We start from the raw sequence: 12,155 nt of genomic DNA, 5'->3' as shown, positions 1-12,155 counted from the left end.
AGACCAAAATAGAATAAAATGTATATTTTAGACTTTGTTTTCAAAATGCCAACATAATAGATCACATAAGTGCTTAAAAATGAGAAAGATCAGACGGGCGTGGTGGCGTACACCTTTAATCCCAGCATTTGGGAGGCAGAGGCAGGCAGATTTCTGAGTTCCAGGCCAGCCTGGACTACAGAGTGAGTTCCAGGACAGCCAGGACTATACAGAGACACCCTGTCTAAAAGGGAGAGAGAGAGAAAAAGAGAGAGAAAGAAAGAAAGAGAAAGAGAGAGAAAGAAAGAGAGAGAGAGAGAGAGAGAGAGAGAGAGAGAGAGAGAGAGAGAGAGAGAGAGAGAGAGAGAAGCCCAGCTTTGGGATAAAGCTTTTATCATTATCTATTTGTTCAGAAATTATTGTAGTGGCATCTTGTAAATTGTGATTTTATTGATCATAGACCTGGTTGGTTAATTATAAGGTTCAAGAGTTTTGCTTTACTTGATTACTGGAATGTGGGACTGATGATGGCCTAGAGGGAACTTGCAGCTCCAGGGACAAGCGACCCAGACACTGCCAGGGCTAGCTGGAGAGAATTGCCAATAGCAGGAGCACAGGAAGAATGCCCATCCTACTGGGGAGTTGGCTCTGGCTGAGAAAAGCAGGGGCGCTGGGGAGTTGGGGTTCATTTTTTTAATAGTTCCCCCAACAATACAAATATAGTAGTCAGGAAGAAATTATAGGATCACATAATCATGTGTTCAAATAGATAAAATTATTCACTATTTACTACATATGAAGACATGGTAACTATTTTTAAATTCAAATAGAGGATTTTCTAGCAATAGAAATATATATGTCATATATCATATATCACATATATCATATATCAAATCATATATGATAGAATTCTGTCAATAACAACACTCAGCTCTATCTTCTTTCCTAGGTTTTTGTTTCCCTATACTTGTCATTGCCACATGTGTCGGCATGTGTATCAAATTCTCCTTGTTTATTGCCTTTCCATAAATTTGACCTACTAATGCTGGAAGTTCATTAGTCATATGCACTAGATTCTCTAGTGATTAGACCAGTGCCTAGCACAGGGTGGGCGTAGAGTGAACAGCTTATTAAACCAGTAACATAAGTTCCTTGTGTTTTCACAGAGATTTAAAAGTCTGTTCTTTTTCCTGTCCAGTTTCACAATACCTCTTTAAATCCTCAGTTTTGCAGACTTTATTCAAAGTGAGGCAGAAAAATGAAACAGGAATAAGTTTCTTCAATTTCCAAGGAAAGCCTTAAATTAAGTCATATTCTACTTTTTGTTCTCACAAATAATGTGAGAGCAGTTTTGCCTATAGACTAAAACAAGTGACTCCCAGTCCCAAGTTAGAAAATTTTAGGTTATACAGGGGAAAGCAATCCCATTAAATGTGAAAATTAGCATTGTAAGAATCATTTCTTTCCAGATAAAAATAGAACTACTATTAAAGTCTCATAGAAAGCATACTCCTAATAAGAATTCTACCAACAGAGTCTTCAAAAAGGATTCAAGGAAGCTACTCCACATAACTTCAATATAAATAACCATTAACATCCACCATTCAACGTTCTAATGAGCTATATTACGATTCCCTTCAAGAAACCATAACACTTAACTTTCTGAAAGAAGGACATTATATGAAAATAGCCTTATTTCCCCTCATTCTGCACGGTGGGAAATTTCTTTTCTTTCAGAACCTGGAAAATAAGGTAACACAGGTAAACAACTTAAGAGAGATGATTTACAGTTAGTTACAAATACAGTCCCACACACATGAGTATTGTCTAAAACATGTCTTTACCACTGTGCTTGGCTGAGTTCACAAATCCATTGTAACCTGTAACTTCCCTGTTACTTCTCTGGCTCTCCTCTTATGCTAAGCTTTGTTTCCTGGCTCTCATTAGAACCTCATGCCGCTGGCATGGCTTCTGCTGCTGTTGTTGTAACCTATATAGCCACCTTGGGTTCATGGTTTAGCCCAGTACTGGCCTCGGCCACCATAAGGGCCACAGCTCCTGCCTCCACAGTTTCCTCCCTTCATCGGTCCAAAAGTTGAAGACTGTATGTTGTTATTGCCAAAATCATTGTAGCTTCCACCACCTCCAAAATTGCTTCCATCGTTGCCAAATCCATTACAGCCATCCCCACTGCCACCATATACACTACCACCATGGCTGCCACAAAAGCCACTGTGACTACTGAAGTTCTCTCCTCAACCAAAATTGTCATTACCACCAAAACTGCCTCCACAACCACCACCATAGTTTCCAGAACCACTGTGACCTCTCTGGCTGGATTCAGCACTAACCATCTCCTGCTTTGACAGAGCCTTTCTTACTTCACAGTTGAGGCCATTCACAGTATTTCTGAATAACAATCTTATCCACAGAGTCATAGTCATCAAAGGTAACAAAAGCAAAGCCCCTATTTTTTCCACTGCCTCTGTCAGTCATAATTTCTATCACTTCAATTTCCCCATGCTGCTCAAGATAATCTCATAGGTGATGTTCTTCAGTGTCTTCTTTAACACCACCAACGAAGACCTTTTTCACAGTTAAGTGGGCACATGTTCTCTGAGAATCTTCTCTTGACACAGCTCTCTTAGGTTCCACAACTCTTCCATCCACCTTGTGTAGTCTTACATTTATGGCAGCATCCACTTCCTCCACAGGCGTATGTGACAAATGCAAAGCTCTGTATCTCTTGGTGTTTGGATGTCTCATTACCACCCAGTCGGTTAGAGTTCCCCAATTGTTCAAAATGGCTCCTCAGACTCTCGTAGGTTATTTTGAAGCTCAGTCCTCCCATGAAGAGCTTCCACAACTGTTCTGACTCCTTGGGAGACTCTGACTTAGACATGATCGCAGGGTGATGAGCGCCTTCAGTGATGCAAAGAGCTATTCGGTGGAAAGCATAAAGCATTCCCACAAAAGGTTTTACTGTAGACCTACAGGGTGGCAGATCTAGTCTTTCCAAGCCCCGTCCACTGTCGTGACTTCCCTCAGTAGTACAAGTTGTAGCCTTGTTGAGGTGAGAGGTGGATGCAGATAGAAGTATGCAAGAGAAACATGGTATTGATCAGATCCAATGTGTGGGCATCAGAAAACCAAACTGAGACTAAACCAATGCTGGAGTTGCAATGAAGTCTGGCTTGCAAAGGGGTTTGCCTAGTAATGAAAACATTTGCCCTGTTGGGGACAGTTGGGTTTTCCTAAGAACTGCAGTTGACTTTAGCCTTATGTCTGTATTTTATTTTTGAAGGGGATGTGCTATTATGATAACTTAGTGAGTGACCACTTTTAATGGACAAGTCATCAACGAGCATAGGAGCCTTGTACTTCTCAGTATGATATCAGTTAGACTTAAGGCCATTCATCAGTTCATCTAAGACCCAGAAAATGGAATATTTTTACATTAGACATAGAGAAACCTGGGGTGGGAGTGCTGCAAGCCTTTTAATCCCAGTACTTGGAAGATAAAGGCAGGCAGATTTCTGTGAGTGTGAGGGCAGTCTAGTCTACAAAGCTAGAGCCCGGTCAGCCAGGGCTACTTAAACACACCATGTTTCAGGGTTACAAACAAACAAACAAACAGAATTTCTGATGACAAAGGTGCCACCATAGTACCCTCTATTATCACCAGCCCCTGACATATTTTTTTTTGAAATTGCACCTCACAAAATAATTTTAGAAGCAAAGCATAATAATTTCTATTCAACATTGTTTACATTAAGAAAATACAAATGCAATGTACAGAAACAAACAAAAATTTAAAAGAACCCAATGTATTTGCATAAACTATGATTTTGCTATTAGAATTTGGTAAGAAACTACCCAAAAGTACTTTATGTTATGAAGGAAATATAGCAAAACTGGATCTAACATCATTGAAAAAGTAATTGAAGTTCTGGGTAACACTGGCAAAGTTTAAGAAATAAATTTTAAAATGAAAACCATTATCATAAAAAATAAAGTATGCTTAGAGAGTATTCAGCGCTAAGATTTAGCCCCAATGAAAAGTGTTGGCACAGTGGTAATAACCTGTAGAGTAGATTCACTTACAGTGATAAATTAGCCACTCTAATGACGGAGGTGGTGCATGTGTGTGGATAAATTATATTGGGAATTCCCTGTTCTTTCTCCGCAACTTCCCTGTAAAACCCAAAAGTACTCTTTAAAAAAATTCAATTTAAATCATTCAAATTCATAAAACAGTGGTCTTTGAAATAGTTATATAAAAGGTAGTATTTGATCATCCCCATCTCCAATTCAAAACAAATAATTCTACTAGAATGTTCTTTGTGGAGACAGAAACCCATGAAAATGGCTTTTAAACAAGAATATGAAAAAGTGTTTTAAAGGAGGGAAACCATTATAAAGGAAAGACATAAGTTACAATAATCACAAATGGTTTCAACCAGAACGAATATAGAAATTTTATGACTCAATATGAGACTATCTAGGTATGAAAATGAGATTAAAAACGTGAGATACAATATATAATAAATAATAATGACACGTGTCAAGGACAGGAGAGATGGCTTCAGTTAAGAATGCTTAATGCTCTTGCAGACAACAGAATTCTGTTCCTAGCATCCATATGGTGTCTTAAAACCATCTATAAATCCAGTACCATGTTATCCAGCATCCTCTTTTAGTCTCCAGAAACAATGTACATGGAAGTGTACCACTTACATACATGCAGTCTACACTCATATCCAAAATAAGATTAAATTAAATGCTAAAAAAAAACCAACCTGTCAAGTTACCTGCAAAGGATCAGACCATTCAATATTCCATTATTCACCACTAGCAAAGGATATATTGACAGTTGATAGCTTCTGGGAGAGTTGGTTTCCTTTAAAGGTGTGACCTTTGGTAAGTCCACCATGCTTAAGTGGATGATCCCATACTGGGGAGTACATGGGCAACACTAATTGCATTAAGTTAGGAGAGGATGGACCTGGGGTTGAATCTGAAATGACTTAGGAGCAGAGTGAGAGATGAATATGATTGGAAGGCATTGAATATATGTATGAAATACTAAAATATTTAAAAATAGTTTACTAAATAAAAATTTCAAGGAAAAGAACTGTGTCAAGTGCAAATTCACAAATGCTAGTATCAATACGACTGATAGGCTACGAACTCCCACATTTTGACAAAAGCAGAGTGCAGTAGAAACTCTTGCACCCTACTAGTCTAAGTGAATTTGATTAAAAAAATATTGAAAAATTGTTGGGCAATGATTCAGCAGTATGTACTTAAGTTGACCATAGACATAGTTTATGAAGCTGGCTTTCCACTACTAAATATGAGCAATGGGAATTCATATATTGGTACACAGACTTATATGTGAAGGTATGTGCAGAATATTTCTATGAGCTCCAGATGCATTGGGCAAATGTTCACCAACAGTAAAATAGCTAAATACACCTTGTTAAGTTTATTAAATGGGACAGTACAGAGTAATAGAAATAAGTCATCAGAAGAAATCTATTGACATGATTTTAAAATAAGTAAAACATCATGATCAAAAGCATCTTGGGAGAAAAAGACATTTCAGCTAACAAATTCTCTTATCATTTCTTGCCACTAAGGGAAGTCAGAGGAGGAACTCAATGCAGGAACCTGTAGGTAGGAACTGAAGAAGAAGCCATGAAGAGACACTGTTTCTCGATGGATTGTTTCCCATTGCTTGCTCAGTCTGCTTTCTTCTCTATCCCAGGAATAGTTCCACATGGGTGCCATCTCCACAGTAGTAGTATTTATATGGGTGTCCTCCCATATAAATAATGAATCAAGAACATGCCCTACAGGTATGCCTACAATGTATATGATGGAGGAACTTTCTCAGTTGTGGTTCCTATTCCAAATAACTCTAGCTTAAGTCAAGTTGACAAAAATTAACTTTAAATAAATAAAAATGATTTATTATACAAAGCACCTGAAGACAAACTTCATCTCAATGTAGACAAGCAGTTATTAATTATAAAAAGGCAACAGAGGGACTTCTGAGATTCTGATAGTATTTCATTACTTGATTCAGGAAACAGAACCAACAAGCATACATTTTATTTGTGACTTTCTGTTTTGTGTTGTTTTTAGAAAATGCTAATTGAACAATGATACCATAACTCAAGAAGAAAACATTTTTTTAGGTATTGAGGGATTATGTAGACAAGACTGGGGAGAGAGAGAGAGCTGGAATTGGAATTGCTGGGTATTTGGGGAACAATGTAAAAACCTACTGCAGTAAAAACTACCTGGAATCTACAAAAGCGACCTTAGAAAAATCTAGTAAAGGGATATATGGAGCCCAAACTTGCCGTCTTCTATAACAAGGCATGGCATTTAACAGTGGGGCAGGGACACCAACCCAGCCACAAAAACTTTGACCTACAATCTGTCCTCCCTGCAAGACATACTAGGGCATTTGTGGTACAGAACTTGTGGGGTTGGTCAACCCATGACTTGTCTAACCTGAGGCCCAAGACACAAGAAAGAGTCTACCCTTGACACTGCCTTGATATCCAGAACAAGAGGTTGGATAGCCTGGAGACCCAGGATAGAACTAAATAAACATGATGTGTGTCAGAAAAGAAAGAAAAAGTCAATGAAATGATTCCTAATGATATTCCTCTATACTCATAGATCAATGCCTAGCCCGAATATCATCAGAGAGGCATCATCCAGCAACCAATGGGAACAGATACAGAGACCCACAGCCAAACACTAAGTGGAACCAGGGTAACCTCACAGAAGAGGAAGGAGAAGGATAGTAGAAATCAGAGGAGTCTCAGACACAAGGAAAACAAGACCCACAAAGCCCACAGAACCAACTAAGCAGGGCTCATAAGGGCTCACAGAGACTGAAGCATTAACAGGAGTGCTATACAGGCCTGTGCTAGGTCCTCTGCACATACTTTATAGTTATGTAGCTATAGGTAGCTTGTTGGTTTTGTGGGACTTCCAACAATGGGAGTGGAGGGTGTCTGTTTCTTTTGCCTGTGCTTGGGGTCTCTTTTTCTTCTACTGGCTTGCCTTATCCAGGCATGATAATGAAGGTTTGTGCCTAGTATTATTATAACTTGTTAAGTCATTTGTGGTAACTATCCCTAAGAGGACTGATTTTTGTTGTTATTGTTGTTGAGGGGAATCATAAGATGAGTTGATATGGGGGAGAAAGGAGGTGGTAGAAGAAGGGACTGGGAGGAGTGGTGGGAAGAGAAACTGAAGTTGGAATGTTATGTATGAGAGAAAAATAAAGTTTAATAGAGAAACACAGAACTAAGGTAAAATTATATATATATATATATAATTTTTTAAGTTTTATCAAAAATATAGTAATATTAATGCTTTATTGCTAAATGCATGCATATACAACTATACACATAGTAGGAAAGAGGAAGAACTTCCTACTAAAATGTATTGGGCACAGACAAAAGCACATTCAAATAAAAATTTATACAAATGCAGTTGTTATTAGACAAAAGTCTGAATATAAGAAAATAAATATCAAATTCAATAACTGAAATAAAGTAGAAACTCTAAGACCTAATCAATATGCTTAAAGTCTAAAACTAAATAAAGCAAAATAGTCACTGAATTTGAAAATGGACAGCAACTAAATAAATAGAAAGAGTAAAGTACTATCAGGCTGAGAAGTTGTTTGAAAGATTTTCAGGTCTTACCAGATGGAAAATACAATCAGATAGGAAATCTGAAGTTTAATGAGAGGGTCTATAGGTTCAAGACCAGTCTAGATTTAGTAGTGAGACTCTGGTGTATGTCTAAAGTCAGATTATAGAGTTGAGACCAGAGCGTTCACAACCCAGCACTCCACAAACTGAGATGATTTCATATCTAAGGCCAGCCTAGCTACAGAACCAGACACTGTCCAAAATAAAACCATGATATTACTAACATAAATCAGGTTCTGTTAATAAAAAAATGAAGCAGTTAAACCTAACAGATCTTTAGAGGCCATCATGGTCCATCTGTTCCTGAGATCAATGACACAGAAATATTTACTCCCTGATATAGCAAAGCTGGATTGTTTTTTCTCTTTGAATCTCAAATATGACATTTAAAAGGTAAACTCTTTTAAAAAAAAAAAAACCAAATGAATTTTATCATTTTATAACCATTGGATTATAAAAATAAAAATGGAAAATAAAAACATCAAATTAATTTTTAATTATTAAAAGAAGTATTGAAAAGGAAATCAAAGTCTGCATTTAAACTAGGGTATCTGAAAAGCCATAACAAAGACAGGAAATGATTTTTTTATTTAGCTTGATATCATAAAACTGAAAAGAAAAAAAGATGAGATATTGTTTGATTAGAGCAAAGAGTCTCCAGGTCAGTCCCGAGAATAAGAAGAATTAGAGCTGCTTTATGATAGGACCCTACTGCATACTGTAGAACTATTAGTAACATTCTTGGCCCTCACCACTAAACTCCATTGATATATATATATATATATATATATATATATATATATATATATATCCTCTCTCCCATCAATAAGAAGAATACTTCCAAACATTGCCACTATTATATCTGTAGGCATATTTTGGCTGGCAGGTCAGTGTTGTACCTCATAGATTCCAAAGTTGGATAAGACTGTTAATAACTTTTCACACCCAATAGTTTGCATAGCCAATCTATCACTATATTAATAGTCAGCAAGGAGAAATGTTCTAGCTAGGTTTCAAGTTGATTTCTCTGTGTTCTCTATTTGAAATGTATGTTATCACTCGTCAAAGGGGTTCTTAACATGTAATTCTGTTAGGTATCTATGGGGCCTTGAATGAGACTGGTCCCACAGGCTATGTTTGAATACTTGGTCCCTAGTTGTTGGAGCTGTCTGTGAAAGATGAGCTGTAGCCTTGGAGTAGGTGTGTCACCAGGGGAGAGTTTTGCAGTTTCAAAGACTCCTACCTTTCCCAGTGTTCTCTCTGATGCCTGTTTTGGGGCTAAGATGTGGTCTCTCTGCTGCCGCTCAACCACCATGCCTGCCTGCCATGTTCATTGCCATGATAATAATGGAATCCTATCCTTTTGGACTATAATCCCCAAATAAACACTTACTTCTGTGCGTTGCCTTGATCATGATGTTATATCATAATAATAGTAAAGTAATTAATACACCAACCAAGAGTAGTAGTTTCAGTCTTTATTGTTTACCAGGAGTTTCTTGGTCAACAATGAATTAGGCTATACACCTATTACACCTAGCACTGGGGTTTTGGCTTAAGCAGTTCTATATGAAAAATGAGGGTACTGGTATGGTAAACTGTGGATTTTATCAGATTAAATATTTATTTAAATTTACTAACATTTTTATGATTTATACGATGAATCATGATTTTTCTCAATATTTAATTCTTTCATTTTAATTTTCTGTGGTACACTCAAATTAATCAGGATTAAATAACTTGTCTTGGAGCATATTTTTTTATAAGCAGTACTACTGTGAGTTTAACTTAGTTTTGTGTAGTTGTAATGTACAAGTGATTTTAAAACAGTAGGTCTCAGAAAGTTAGTATTGTGGTTATGTAGCTACTCCCTAGCACTTGCAAAGTTCATTCAGGAAGACTAAAAGTGTCAGGAAAGCCTGAGCTATGCAGTGAATTTGAAGCCAGCCTGAATTGTGAGAGACAAGTGTCAATTCATTCACAAAAGCTAACCAATCCCAATTATAGCATATGTCTCCATGGACATGACCTTTCCAATGACCTTGGAATGTTGTATTTTAGGGCTTAAAAGGAAGCAAACAAACAAAAACAAACCTCGAAAAGTCAATCACTATGCCCAATAAAGTCTACCTTCATACTTTCAGACTCAAAGAAAAAGCAAAGTTTCCCCAACATACACACAAAGTAAGACAATTCATGACCTCTAATTCAGAACTGTCTGGCATACTTACAGGAATCGCCCCTTAGGAAGAGGAAGATTAAAGCAACCACAAGAGCAGAGGAAATGATAAATCTCATCAGAGTAGAAGAACAAAAAATAAAAGTTAAAAGATTCAATGGTAGAAAAACAAATTAACAGAAGATAGGAACTATCACACCCCTATAAATAATAACCATGAATGAAAAGGGTCTTAATTGTCCAGTTAAAATACAGAGTGAATGACTGAATTCAACACTCTAGGAAAAAGAATTGCCCCATTGAGAAAGCCATACACAAACGGAAAGTCAAAGCATTTGCTCTGTTCTTAGTTGCTTACGTATCAGTCAGATACGTGAAGACTGTGGACCTTCCCATGAGCTACCAAAGTTCAGGGAGACAAGAACCTGAACTGTTTTATAGGCTAATATTTTCTTGTTCCTTTGCTCCAAGGAACACATTTATTACACGTGGCTAGAGATAAAACATTTGTTCAAGGGTATTATATTTTCATCCTTACAAAGAAATTCATACCGTCACTTATGTAACCTGGCTCATAAAATAATATAAAATTTAATAATGTTAAGCAAGTCTGAATATACTTTTTAATGAAAGTCAAAATTATTCATGAATAATTGGATTAGAATTCATCTTATTATTCACATAACAATAGGATTTAGAAAAGTGAGTTCTCTTGGAGTTGAGTATTTATCTTTCTACAATTTACCAGCAATGTATATTTCCATATTTTATTTAACCTGTATAAGGTTAAGTTTTCACATTTCATTTTTAAAGTAAAAATCGAACAAACAAACACAAAATAAACCAGTAGCTGTTTATATAGTGTTGTTTTTAAGACTGAATTATGCCAGGAAAATTGAAGATATCGTTTAGAAGGCATAGGCTCCAAACAAATATTGTACTTCGGATATTTTAGTCTAAAAATAAAGCCTAGCCATGTTAAAATAGAGTATTTTGACTTTTACCCAGCTTTCATCATTAGTGTTACCACTGTCAAACTATTACGATTATAACTGAGTGATACAGATTGGGGAAGGGAAATTGAATTCTGAGGAATTTTGAAATCATACTTTCATAGGCTCGAAGGTAGGCTGTTTCTTTTACTTATACACTACTATTTATTAGTAGAAATTTTGAAACTGCCAATGATTTTATTTACCTAGAAAAAAAGAAATAATAACCAATCTGATTACTAATACTTTAATAAATAATGTTTTATGCATATGTATGCTAATGTATAAGGAAAAGAATGAAATATGGTACATTATCTGATATACATGTAGAGGTCACAAAATTAAAGAGGGAAATAATTGAAAAACGGGGATCATAAAATGGATGGAAATGGGGACAAGGATGTATACTAGGGGACTCATATGAGCCAAGGACACAATGCAGAAAATGGTTGGAATAAATCCCATAAGTTTTCTCCTTCCCACAATTTGTGAGAATTTTATTTTCCCAAGTATAACTGTCTTTTTAATCATAGAAAAGAAATAAACATTCTACAAAACTCTGGAAAAGGAGAGACAGTCCTATGATTCCATTTGGTAGACTTAAAATCTTTCTCACCACAAGCTCTGATCTCTATTTACCTCTATTTACCAAACATACAGACTTACCTGGTGACCACCACTCAGCATATTGTCTTAATAACTCTTTAAGTTGATGATTTCTTTTTTGTTGTTTTGTTTTGTTTTGGTTTGGTTTGGTTTGGTTTGGTTTGGTTTGGTTTGGTTTTTGAAACAGGGTTTCTCTGTGTAGCCTGGGCAGAAACTTAAATATTTTTACATTAGGATCTTTTGAATGATTCATCTACTTCATAGAAATAGAAATACCTCTGATCAGTCTCAAAATGCATGGTTAAATGCCTACAGGAACTGCTCTTAGAGGCATTCTGGGTGTGACTGCTGTGTCACATGTGCATCAGTAGGTGGCAGAGAGGAGAAAGGCTATGGCTAAACTCAATATTCTGATCTATGAATACCTAAATGATTATTAGCTTAGCATTCCTAAGTAAAAGAAAGCCTAAGATGACCACCAGTCCAGCAACACACAGGCCCAAAGATGCTCCCAGGATGGGGAGTAAGCCATAGACTAGAAGCCTGCCTGGGATTGTAGGACCCAGGGTGGAACTGAGTCTAAGATAGACAATCCTTACGTGGGGCCACTTAGGCTGGCCCAGTGAGTAGCAAGTCCAAGACAACAACCAGAAT

General features: G+C 36.7%; 1 non-coding gene and 1 pseudogene across 1 annotated transcript; one reads left to right on the top strand and one right to left on the bottom strand.

Moving 5' to 3' along the window:
* Positions 1-1,922: 1,922 nt before the first annotated feature.
* LOC110303968 lies at positions 1,923-2,881 on the bottom strand (annotated as a pseudogene).
* An 8,937-nt stretch (positions 2,882-11,818) lies between these two features.
* On the top strand, positions 11,819-11,950 carry LOC115032227. The gene has a single exon (XR_003837882.1). It is a non-coding gene; the product is annotated as a small nucleolar RNA SNORA17 (small nucleolar RNA).
* The last annotated feature ends 205 nt before the right edge of the window (positions 11,951-12,155 follow it).

This window comes from Mus caroli, chromosome 10, assembly GCF_900094665.2.
Source record: "Mus caroli chromosome 10, CAROLI_EIJ_v1.1, whole genome shotgun sequence".
Lineage (NCBI taxonomy): Eukaryota > Metazoa > Chordata > Mammalia > Rodentia > Muridae > Mus > Mus caroli.
This window is presented reverse-complemented; position numbering and strand designations above follow the sequence as displayed.